Genomic DNA, 12,703 nt, shown 5'->3' with positions numbered 1-12,703 from the left:
GCAGGGAAAGGGGAAATATAAAATATCAAAGGAAGTTTCTGTGGGAATGAACCTTTCTACTTAAAATGTATAAACAAAAATTTTAAGTGGGGAAATTATTTTGTGATGTGCCTTCTTTTGCAAAAGTGAAAGCACATTGTCTTTCCAAGGCACTCTATCTTCTTTCAGACCTTTCTATTGTTGGCTCCTATAGTAATGTTCCACTAGGAATGTAGTAACAACTCATGTTCTGTAGCAACAACTCATTACCTAAATTTTCCCAACTCTCTCTTCTTCCTTGGATCTTTGTTTGTTTGAAAGGAAATCACATTTTATTCGATACAGAAAGCAACAATATAGTTTCCATTTCTTAATTTAACATCCCTCATCACCAAAGACAGTAACACTTAAATGTGTAGAATTAGTCATTTAGTAGCCATAAATGAGTCTTTTTGTTTCTTGATGCTTTAATCTCAGGTCAACCTTTTCAGTTTCTACTTGAAGGGGTTACCATTCATGTTTCATAATTCTTTTCTGGAAACCATACCTAAAGATTATCCACCTCATTATTCCCATTGTTTCAGCTCATTGGCTCTTTAGTATTATTCCTTCAGGACTTTGCTTTCTACACAGGGGTAGGAGCTAATTGAGAACTTAAACAAACTAATTAGTGCTAATGAGTTAGCTAACTAATAGGTCATCTTTTTCTTGCACTTTAATTCCTTAATCTTATTAAAAATGAAGGTGTTTTCTGATGGCAACTCTAAAGTTAGGGTTTTGATTCTCCCAGATTGGTTGGAGACAGAGTAATTGGCAGTTGGCTCATGCAAACATAAGCTTGGCTTTGTTCCTTCTTTCTTAATGAATCAAGAACATTTATGAAGCCTTTACCTTTTGCTAGTCATTGTGCTAGGCTTTGGGAATGCAAAAATATAAATGAGATAGTTCTTGTCTTCAAGAAACTTGTATTCTGAGGGGGAGAGGGTTGCAGAAAGAGGGAATCTATATACATACAAGTAGATATAAAAAAATCTGTTGGTTCAGCACCAGTATTACTGCTTTTTTGAGCTTTTTCTCAACCCCAGATGAAAAATATTGAGAATACAATGTTCAAGCCTTAGAACTCTTAAAGAGTAACTTGTTTGCTTGAACAATGCAGTGAAAGCTGAGGTAAAAGCCCTTTTTCATTTTACTCCTGTAGCTTCTTTGGTGATAACAAAGGGAAAAAACAGTCAGATGATACCAGGATCATTGAATGAAGAACTTGAAGAACACTTAGACATCAGTTAACCCAAGTCTTCATTTTGCATTTTGGGAAACTGAGGACTAGAGTGAGGAACTTCCTTGCTCAAGATCCTAGAGCTAGTCAGTAGCAACATTAGTTCCCTTTCTGAACTTTTCAATTGTAGAGCAGAGAATTTATTCTACTCCAATCTTAGACTTCTTTGAAGGTGTGTGTCATAACTTTGTGAAAGTAGAAGCAGACATTGGCTAGTTGTTTCATGTAAAAATGACAACAGTAATAATAGTATACTTTTACACAATAATTGATATTAGATGATAGATATCACTTTAAGGTTTATAAAATATTTTGCATTATATTATCTCATAACTGATCCTTCTAAGTCCCTGTGGGGTTGGTACTATTCGCTACCTTGCCATTTTACAGATAGGAGAAGTGAATCTGAGATAGTTTAAGTAACTTGTCCAGGTACATAAAACTGGTATTTAGGGACAATTTGAACCCAAGCTCTTATGACTGCAACTGCTGTATTCTACTTTCTTTCACTTAAATCTAATTCATTTGCATGTCATAGCATCACCTCCCTGATGTTCTGGTTCTTTTTGAGAATGAAGGACAAACTACCACAATCTACATGTCAAACTACCTTTAATACTTTATTTTTGTAGAGTGCTTTAGTAGTACTAGTAGCTATTTCAATTATAGAAACTTTTGGGTAAAAAAAAAAGTGCTTTAGATACATTATTATCTCATTTAATCTGTACAAGTATATAAAAGAGATATCATTATCCTCATTTTACAAGTAAGAAACTTGAGGCTCATTAAATTTAAGTACATTACTTACAACCCAGAGGTAAGATTTGAACCAAGGTTTTTCTAGCTCCAAGTAAAAAAGTCTAAGCAATATCTCATACTGCCATCGAATGTAGGATTTGGATTCAGAAAGAACTGAGTTCAAAACCTCCCTCAGACACTCACAAACAGTGTGTCTCTGGGCAAAGTTAAATGTCTTAGAGTTATTTGCCTTATTATTTGTTAAATGAGAATGATAATAGTACTCACGTTAGAGAATTGTTGTGAGGATTAAATGAGATAGTATTCTATATGTGGAATTTTATCTTTCAGAGACTTAAGCATAATTTATAGCATTTTAGGTTATTTTTAGTGGCGAGATATCTGTAAAATATGTATATGTATACACACACAAATAAATATAAATTTGCAAGGTAATTGCAATTAAGTGACTTGCCTAGCATCACACAGCTAGGAAGCCTTAAGTATCCAAGGCCAAATTTGAACTCAGGTCCTCCTGACTCCAGGGCTAGTAGTGCTTTATCCACTGTTCCATCTAGTTGCCCCTGATATCTGAAAATTGAAATTTAAACTTCTCTATAATGAGGAATTCCTTTTCATAAGTCATAAAGTTTATGACAGAGGCAATGTACCATAATGGCTAGAGAGCCAGCTTCAGAATGAGGAATATCTGGGTTCAAGTTCTTCCTCTGACACGTACTGGCTTTCTTACCCCAAGTCATTTCTACTCATGATAGGTGGCTCTAAGACTTTTAAGATGAAGAAAAGGTAATAATCTATGTTAGTAGGAGGAGGATAGAAAGTATATTTTGTCTCATTTTGAATCTTTAATGCTTAGCAAAAGTGTCTGGTACATAGTAGGTACTTAATAAATGTTTATTGATGATGATGACGATCCCTTTAGCAGTGAATTCAGAACTCTAGTACCAAGAGACTATAGTTTCTTAAATATATAAGTCTCTTGGAATAAGAGCTATTTGTTATTAATATATAATGCATATTGATAAGCTCTCTCTCTTTGAAGCTTATTCCTTCTAGGGATGCTACTGTTTCTAGATTCTGGTGGCTGTTATGTACTGATCCCAACGTTGTACTCCCTCCTTCTCAATGAGTTCAGTTCCTAATTCAGTCTTCCTTGACTCAAATAGGGGATTTTGACATGTGTCATGGCTTCCCTCAGACATCCTGGCTTCCTAATTTATCATCTTCTTCAGTTCATATGAATTTCATGCTGACTCTTCTTCAATCAGGGATGTTTATACCCTTGACCTCAGTATCACTCAAAAGTGTTCCAGCGCCACAGGCCTGAAATCTGTCATTATTCTTTTGAACTTTTACCTTTTTTTTCTATTTCTTTTTGCCTCCTTCCTCTAGAATCCATTGCTCACCATAATCCTAAATCATTCCATCAATTTGCCTTTCCAGATCCATAGTCTCTGTTTATGCCTCATTTTTCACTCTAAAATTTTGATACTAGTTAATAAATTCAATTCAACTCCTTACTGTCAAATTCTATAACTCTCTGATTCTGTGGATAATACTCTTTCTTCATCTTTGTATTCCTCTCTGTCCTTTAAAGCCAACTCATATTTCACTTCCTCCATGAAGCGTCCACTCTTTTCTTCTATTCTCTACCTTACCTCTTGGACCCACTAAAGTTTTTATTTTTGCTATGTGTTTCTATGTTGTATTGTTATACAATTGTCTATAAATGTGTCTGTCCCCCTACTAAGCTTTTACCTTCAAGAGCATCAAAATCACATGTTATTTAAACTTTGTATCTTTATTAGTCCAGAGTTCTAGCACAGAATTCTATTCATGGCATAATTATTTAATAAATATTTATTGAACTAGATGACCTATATCCAAATTTTACCTTTTTAACCACCTATGTGAGTTTAGACAAATAACCTTCTTAACTAAAAAACAAACAAACAAAAAACCTCTGCGGTTCCTCCTACCTCTGAATCTTTGAATGAATTCATGATAAATAAGTTCTAAGATTGTTTCCACTTCAGATATCATGGAACCCAGTTATTATCACATTGGAGGACAAAGCTAACAACTGCATTGTAGTTTATTATATAGTAATGAGAGAGCTGGCATATCATTGAGTACCTGGGGAAATGATTTTACTTGCAATATAACTAAATTAGTGGCAAAAACAAAGTGCTTTCTAGTGGGGGTTGGCTGCAGTTGTACTTTGTATTGCTGCCAGTTTTCCATCAAGGTGAACAACCAGATGATGACCTTGATTTTTAAACCTCTGTAGCTTTAGGTCCTGGTTACCTGTCATACCAAATCTCTCCCCTGAGCTTGTGGCAATTAAAGGAGAGCAGATGGCTTTCAATGACACTTCACATATGCACTTAAACTCTGTGAGAGAGGTAGGGAAGTTCTTATTAGAGGGCGCAAATCCCTGAGACTTTATTCCTCTTGTGTGCTAAGATACCATATGCTCTTGGGTAATGGAATTTTTTTTTCACTCCAAGTAGAACTATGGCAGAAATGAGTTTAATAAGACTAACATAAGGGCATCTGAATTCTTTCCTCTTGGAGCATTATGAGCCTACATGGTGTGACAAGTAGAAAAAAAACAAAACAAAACACTAGACTTGGAATCCAAAGACCTAGGTTCAAATTGTGGCTTGATACTTATGGACTAGAAGATATTGGCTAAATTTCTTGATTACTCTGACTGTTTTCTTGTCTATAAAATGAGGAATTTGATCTGTGTGATCTTTTAAGGTCCTTTAAAGCTCTGTATTATTGGTATTAGAAAATAAGAGCTAGGATGACCTCACTTTCCACTTGGTGTTCTCTTGGCAGACAGAAAACTTGAAAAATATCCCATGGTAGTAGAAGCTACTTCAACATGATTACTTATATTTTATGTGTAAATCATGAAAAATTATAGTGGGGAGATCTTGGATCTTTAAAACTTTAAAGCTCAATTCAAGTACCACCTCTTTCTCTAAGAAATGCCCATTTGCCGCAATTACCTTTTTTGACAGAGCTCATAAAATTTGTTCTGTGTTTCTCTAAAGCACTCGTGTCAAACTCAGATAGATACAGGAGCCACTAAGTCATATATAAGGATCCCTGTGGTCTGTATATTGACTAAGTTTTAAAATGCAATATTATCTGTTCTTTATTGTGTTTTCATTGATTTTAATGTAGTTTAGGCAGTTATGGGCTGCATGTTTCAAAAAGAAATTGTGTCTGCCATCCATCTCTGCTCTAAAGGACCCATTTGGTATTATGTATGATTGTTTTTTCTGGTGTTTTTCTTCCTCTTAACTGGGAAGTTCCATGAAGGCAAATTGTTGACTAATCAAAAAATCACGTATTAAGTGTCTACTATGTTCCAGGCACCATTTTAGATTTGGGAATAAAAAGAAAAAAAGTAAAGCAGTTCCTGTCCTCATGGAGCTTATGGTCTTATTTATAATTTTTCCTTACTCTAGCAGTTGTTTTGCTCACATAGGCACTTAGATGTTTATTTGAATGCATCAATGAAGGACAAAATGACTAATTAGTGCCACATCCTTGAAGCAACTACACTGAGGGTCACAGAGACATCCATGTGTGAAAATTAAATCATCACAGAATGCAAGGGATGCTTAAATTTATGATGAGTCTGAATGTTCCAGAAAACATCCTGTGTGGGTGGACATTCCAATCCAGGAAATAAGGATGCCAGAGAAGTAGATTTGAGCTAGATTCTTCCAGCCCTGATCAGATGAGGATCTTACAGAAGTCAGGAAACTAAAGTTCCCACAGACAGTATTTTAAGTCCTTTGAGATTTTGGTTATTTTACAGCTGCTCCTATCCATCACAAACTGGAAATGTCTGTTGATATTTGTTTTCAGGAGCATCTCAAATTTTTCAGCAGTAAGTTCAATCACAAAGCCTTAAGGCTTATTGTTTTTTCCTATCACTTGTAACTATGTCTACCTGTATTTGTCTTCTCTAAAAACATGTTTACTTCTTCTCTTTGTGGCACTTGATTTGGAAGGTTTGTAGCCATCCATCAATCAGTAGGCATTAAATAAATACATATGATATATCAGACACATTGCTAGATGCTAGGAATATGAAGGAAAAAATGAAATAATCTTTGCCCTCAAAGATCATTTATAACATTACAAGATAAATCCTTTAGAGAGGTACAAAGCAAGGTATTATTTGAAATCTATGAAGGAAAATCATTAGAAACCACATGCATTAAGGAAGGCTTTTATTGGGGGAGAGACATGTACATATGTCAGCACACAGAAAATACATACAAAGCAAATATAAGATAATTTTTTGACAAAATAGCTGTCAGGTTCAGCAAGGGCTTTATATAGAATGCAGTACTTGAGATACTATAGTTAGGTATCTAGACTTTCCTTTTTTGTAACTATTGACCATGGAAGCTATGAAGGGGTGGTCAAAGAAGATCTTTATAAACTATAAAACCTCTAAATAATTGTAAGTTATTATTACTAATAATAAGATGGAAAAACTCTAAATAAACCCAAGGAAGCTATTGGCCGAATTCACTACTATATACATGCAAACATGGTTATAACCCTAATGAGTTATTGCTCCATTTTAGATGTCCTTGGCCTAGTTGTAAGTAATTTCTATGCTGTGTCAAGTTTTTATGTACTCAATACACTATGAGACTACTAGTACAAAATTCGTGAAGATAGTTCTACCTACAAATGTTTCTCAGCTTTCACAAATCAGCACAAATCCTTCAACATCAGAAATAAATGTAGTATCAACAGCAGAAATGAAATTAATAAAGAAACATTACCATCTGTTTTTTCACTTGCCCTAAGGAGCAAAGACTTTTTCATATGACTTTTAGCTGAAACTTGCTTTGTATGTTGTCTTTCTCCATTACAATGTTAGGTTTTGAAAGCAGGGATAGTCTCAAATTTGCTATCTATGTATCCAGATCTTAGTACGATGTTTTGTAATTAGTAAGGATTTAATAAATATTTTCATTCATTTAATACATAGTCAAGAGTCAACAAATGGACTTGGAATCAGGAAAGCTTGATTTAAATCCTAAGATACTTATTACTTGTGTGAAATTCCAAATAGAGAGACAACCATTCATTTCATTTTCATTAATCCACAGTCAGCCTATAGTCTGGAATAAGCAATCTAAAATATAGGGGGGAAGAAGCTAGAACATAATCTGGATTTTTTTTTTGGAATTAACAAACTATGTAACTATCTTAATTTGTCAAGTATAAAAACATACCACTGGGCAAGATGAAAGGATTGACTGTGAAGACCGAGTTATCACCTTGAATACCTTAGAATCAGCCAGTGTCAGGATAAGCAAAAGTCCTTGGTCTTTATTCTTGGTCTTCGGGGGTAGAAGTAAAGGGAATGGATGCAGGATCTCCACAACCTCCTTTCTCCTAGTCTACCATCAAAAGGGACTCTGGCTTGTCTTACTCCACCCCCTAATCCTTCCCAGAATTCTCTGTATACAGCAAAAGATTGAACCAGCACAGAATAGTGGGAAGAGCCATTTTCAAGCATATGCTAATAGAGTATTATCCAATTGGTAGTTAGCCTTAAGTACTTGGTTGTCAATCCTCAGTGCATCAACTCAGAGTTTCAGCCCTTTACATCTCCCACTTTCTTTTGTTTTAGAACACAGGTGGTCACACCATCATGAATTGCGCATGCAAGTAGTGATATAACAAACAATATAAATCAACATGGTATTGTAAAAGATTGCAAGAAGTCCTAGAAGGAGGGTATGTAAACAACAGTCACACATATGCCTTCTTCAGCAGCCAAGAAATAGTCCCAAACCAATCTATTGTCCATTGCTTCACATATCAGGGAATCCAATGATCCCCACAAGTTTTTGAAGTCCTGCAATAGTCTTTTTATGTGTTAGGGAATCCAATGATTCCTGCAGATTTTGAACTTTTGCAACAGTCTAATCATTTCTCATAAAATCCATTGATTCCTGAGGGTTTTCAAGTGCTATAACAATCTTATCATATCTCAGAGAATCCAATGATTCCTGAGGGTTTTGAAGTCCAAAAATTTTCGATGTCCATGAGTCAAACGCCATAACTGCCACACTCTTTCAATGGTGGGCACAGTCAGCAATGGAACCACCTGATGTTTCTTGGGTCTTCTCCTTCATTTTAAGGGTCTGATCCATCTCTCTGCAATGGACAAAGTGAATCCAGGTCGTTGACACCCATATGATTCCTTCTCCATCTATAGAGATGCAAGCAAACCCTCTCCCCCAAGCAGTTAGCCTATCTGGTCCCTTCCATTTACCACTTTCTGGGTCTTTCCACATCACCTGGCGATTATCTAAAGATAGTGGAGCTGCTCACAATGGACACTGTCCCTCCAGTGGGTTATAAAACCTGTCTACCAGAGCCAGTGCGTCTTTGTCAAAAATCAAGAAGTTAATAGTATAAAGAGCTAGATTTAGAAGTTCGCTAGGGTTACCTCTGGCTCCCCCTTTCTTTTGTTTTTGGAGGGCATCTTAATGTCTCTGTCTCTCCTTGAAGATTAAAGAGTATGCCAGTGGTGTTTGTGTGGATTTTCATCCACTCTATCACACTGTCTCCTTGATGAAGGACTGCTGTGGGTGCCTCTTGTGTGGCAAAAACTGATATTTCCAAGGGTTTTTGAGTGATTCTTTCAACCACATTGGATAAAGCCAGTTCAACTTTTCTCAAAGCCTCTTGAGCTTCTTTTGTAAGCTGGTGTAATGAGTTTAAAGCAGTGACTCCCCTTAAAATGTCATATAATGGTTGTAATTGATAGGTAGTCAGGCCTAACACTGGTTGCATCCATTGGATATCTCCTATCAATTTCTGAAAATCATTTAAAGTGTTTAGCTTCTCTGTTCTTAAGGACAGTTTTTGTACTGTAAGCATCTTAGGGTATACTTCATATCCTAAATATTGAAAAGGAGCATGTCTTTGAATTTTTTCTGTAGCTATGTACAATTTGTAGTTCGTTAGTGTTTCTATGGTCTTTTGTAGACATGCTTCTAACATTTGTTCCTCAGGTGCACATCCCAATATATCATCCATATAATGTAATAGCATAACTTTTGGAAATGCTTTTCTTACTGGAGCAAGAGCAGCAGCAACATACATTTGGCACATAGTGGGGCTGTTTTTCATTCCCTGTGGTAAAACTATCCATTCATATCTTTCATAAGGCTCAGCTAAGTTAATGCTGGGCACTGAAAAGGCAAATCTTTTCATATCCTCCTTATCCAGAGGGATAGAATAGAAACAATCCTTAATATCTATGACTCAGAGAGGCCATTCTCTAGGCAATTGAGTAGGAGATGGAAGTCCAGGCTGAAGAGTTCCCATAGTTTCCATCTGTTCATTCACCTTTCTTAAATCAGTCAACACACACTGGGGAATTCCAAGGACTTAGAGAAGGTTGTAAGTGCCCTTGGTCAAGTTGCTCCTGTACTATATCTAATAAGGCCTGAATTTTATTGTTACCTAAGGGCCACTGTTCTATCCACACTGATGTATCAGTTTTCCATTGGATAGGAACAGGTGAAAGTGTTGGCAGGCCTTCAACAGCAGCCCTGCTTAAAAAACCAAAGTATTCATTTTTAACCCTAATTGCTATAAAACGTCTCTTCCCCACAGATTGATGGGGATTTTTTCAACTATAAAAGGAGTAAAGACTCCTGATTAGCCTTCAAAAGTCCATCTCATAGGGGCAGCACTAACTTCAGCTGCTATTGATCCTCCTACACCAGACATGTAGGGGTCTTTTTTAATCTTTGGCCAGTGACTGGGCCAATTGGCACCTCTAATGACTGTATGAGCTGCACCTGTGTCTACCAATCTTTGTAATGGTATGCCATTTATATAGATCATGAGCATGGGTCAGTTAGCTGTTATAGCTGCTGTTCAGTATATTCCTGGATTTTGTGGTCTGGAATCAGAATCTGGGTGACTATCACCAGGTTGCTTATTTGGATTCTGTATGAGTAAACCTGATGCTATTACTTCCCCTGGGTGATAAGTCACACACTGTCTACCTGTATTAGTGACTGGGATATTATCTACACATTCCCCAGTTTCCCACATAAGTATGTGAATGGACACTGTTTTGTACACACAAAAATGAGGTGAAATGGTCAAGCCTACTGTGCCTAGAGGCAAGGGATCCATAGGCTGGAGAGGAACAGATTTCACCTCTCCAGGCGGTATCTCAGTTGTCCCAGCTGCATACAACTCTATTCTCCTTAACTGTAATCCCTTTCTCCCATCAGGTTGCTTCCTGGCTGATTGATTGTATAATCTCTTTCTCCCATCATATGGCTTCCTGGCTGATTGGTCATGTCTGGGTACTGGACTTCTAGGCACTCTTTGGGTGCACCATTGGCTGCCATCATGCCCCAAGTGTTTTTTGCCTGGGGCCCTGGGGCTGGGTCCCTTATCAGGTTTCTCTGAATCTGTCTACATTCTGAGGCCCAATGGAAACCTCTGTTGCATTTTGGACATGGGGTATTGGGTCTTGTTCTCCCACCCTGTTTTCTCATTCTATTTCTATGTCAACATTGAGCTTTCAGATGCCCTACTTTACCACACTGAAAGCATTGATGAGTCTCCTTTCTGGGAGTCCCTTGCCAGAAGGGAGCCTGTCTTTCCATGTTGGGATCTTGGGAAGTCTGCATCATAGCCTGGCTATAAAAGGGATTTGTGCCCACTGTGGCAGAGCATCTTATGAGTTCCTCTAAAGGAGCATCCTTGTGCAGTCCTAGTATAATTCTTCTGCAAACCTCATTAGCATTTTCCTTAGCAAGTTGCCTTATCAAAATGTCTGTTACTACATTTTCACCATTAGTTCTTGTGATAGCTATTTGCAAACGTCCCACAAAGTCACAAAGGGTTCATTTGGCCCTTGTGGTATTTTTGTGAAGTCCTCACCCTTGTCATCTTTATTGTGGAGAGAAGCCCATGCTTTGATAGCATTAGCAGCAATTTGCTCATATGTTGCTATGGAATAATTAATCTGTACTGTGATGTCTGCATAGGAACCTCCACCTGTTAGTAGGTCACAGGTGATTGCAGCATGAACTGCATTTTAAGTATTTTGTTCGGCTTGTATCCTACAGAGCTCACTATATTCACAAAGCCACCACAAGTTTTGTCCAGGTTCTAAGCATATCCTTGCTATAGATTTCCAGTCCCTAGGGGTTAAGACTTCATAAGCCAAATTCTGTAATAACATCTTAACATAAGCTGATGTAGTCCCAGAAAGACTGCAAGCCTTTTTCAGGTCTTTGGGGATTTCTATATCAAAAGGAGTGTATCTTCTGCTTCCTTGACCTGCAGAGTTAAACTGTTGAATCACAGAATACATTCCTATTTTCAAATCAGCTAAATCTTGCCCTTCTTTTGTGGCTTTAAATTGTGCCTTTTGCAATCTAGTCATAGGAGGGTGTGATTGCTAGGGGGAGCTGCTGGTGATATCACTGTCCCTCCCACTACTCCTCCTCCCTCCATCCCGGAAGGTGAAGTTGATGGGGGTCTGTAATGGGCTGAGGCTTAAGTTGATGCACTGAGGTCCCAAGCACATGAGGGTAAATAGTAATTGGACCATACGCTATTAATATATATGCTTGGAGAAAAAATGACCCCCGCCCACTCTCTGTGCAAGCCCTATGCAAGAAATGATGATTTTGGTGGGTGGAGGCAGAGGGGCAGGAAGAGAGGTGGAGAGAGACTGCTGGCAGGGTTCTGCTCTGGTGGCTTCTGGTCTCGTGGCTTCTGGTCTGACTGGCTTCTTGATGCAGCTGCTGACATTGCTAATCTCACTTTACCTCCAATCCCCCTTTACCTCTGATCCTTCTTCACCTCTACTGAGAATAAAGATTGAAGATTTTCCCTTAACCTGAATTCCTGAATCAGGCTGATTTTAAAATACGTGGTCATCACAGGGGTGTGTCAAGAATCTGTTCTGGTTTAGGTGGAGTTGAAGCTGCCTTGTAAAGAGCTAGAATCACCATACCCTTCACCATGCCCTTCACCACGCCCTTCATCCTCACTTAACTCCTCATGCCCTCTGGTGATATTGCTATTAATCTGTTCTTTGTCTTCCTCTTTTTCCTCACATTTCCTCATATGGCTGTTCTGATTGTTTTTTCTTTTTTCTATGATTTGCAGGATTCTTTAAGGCCAATTGTATTATGTTGTATATATAGAATGTTTCCTTGGAAATTGAACCAGGACCTTTATCATTGTAGTATTAACATAGTTGATCTCCTACTAGTTTCCAATTATCTGGCCCTATATTTTCTTCCTTTAAGAACCAAGGGAACATGCATTCTAATGTACCCAAGAGTTTAGCGATCTGCAACAAAGCTATAATTAAGCCTTGTCCCATAAATCAACTTAAGTATGCTTTCTATAGTACCCTTTGGGGCAGGGGTGGGGTGGGGCTGGAGATGGGGGAGAATCTTTTCTTAATATCTCCCCCATTTCAGTTAGAAAAGGTTACTAGTTTAGTCCTTAACAAAGTAAGTTCCCTATTTGTCTATTAAAATACTCACCCTATTTCTTGGTCACCAGGGACTTCTTCAGTGAAATTAGGGTCCTTGGTCCACACGTTGGGCGCCAAATGTGAAGACCAAGTTAGTA

The 12,703-nt window shown here is 37.6% G+C and overlaps 1 protein-coding gene across 1 annotated transcript in view; it reads left to right on the top strand.

The window, feature by feature from the left end:
• The window catches only part of MYOM2 (myomesin 2), a 152,338-nt gene that overhangs the window by 33,569 nt on the left and 106,066 nt on the right, over positions 1 to 12,703 (top strand). The gene's annotated exons all lie outside the window — the stretch shown is intronic.

Source organism: Sarcophilus harrisii, chromosome 2 (assembly GCF_902635505.1).
Source record: "Sarcophilus harrisii chromosome 2, mSarHar1.11, whole genome shotgun sequence".
Taxonomy (NCBI): Eukaryota; Metazoa; Chordata; class Mammalia; order Dasyuromorphia; family Dasyuridae; genus Sarcophilus; species Sarcophilus harrisii.
Note: the sequence above shows the minus strand (reverse complement) of the source record. Positions and strands in the feature narration are given on the sequence as shown.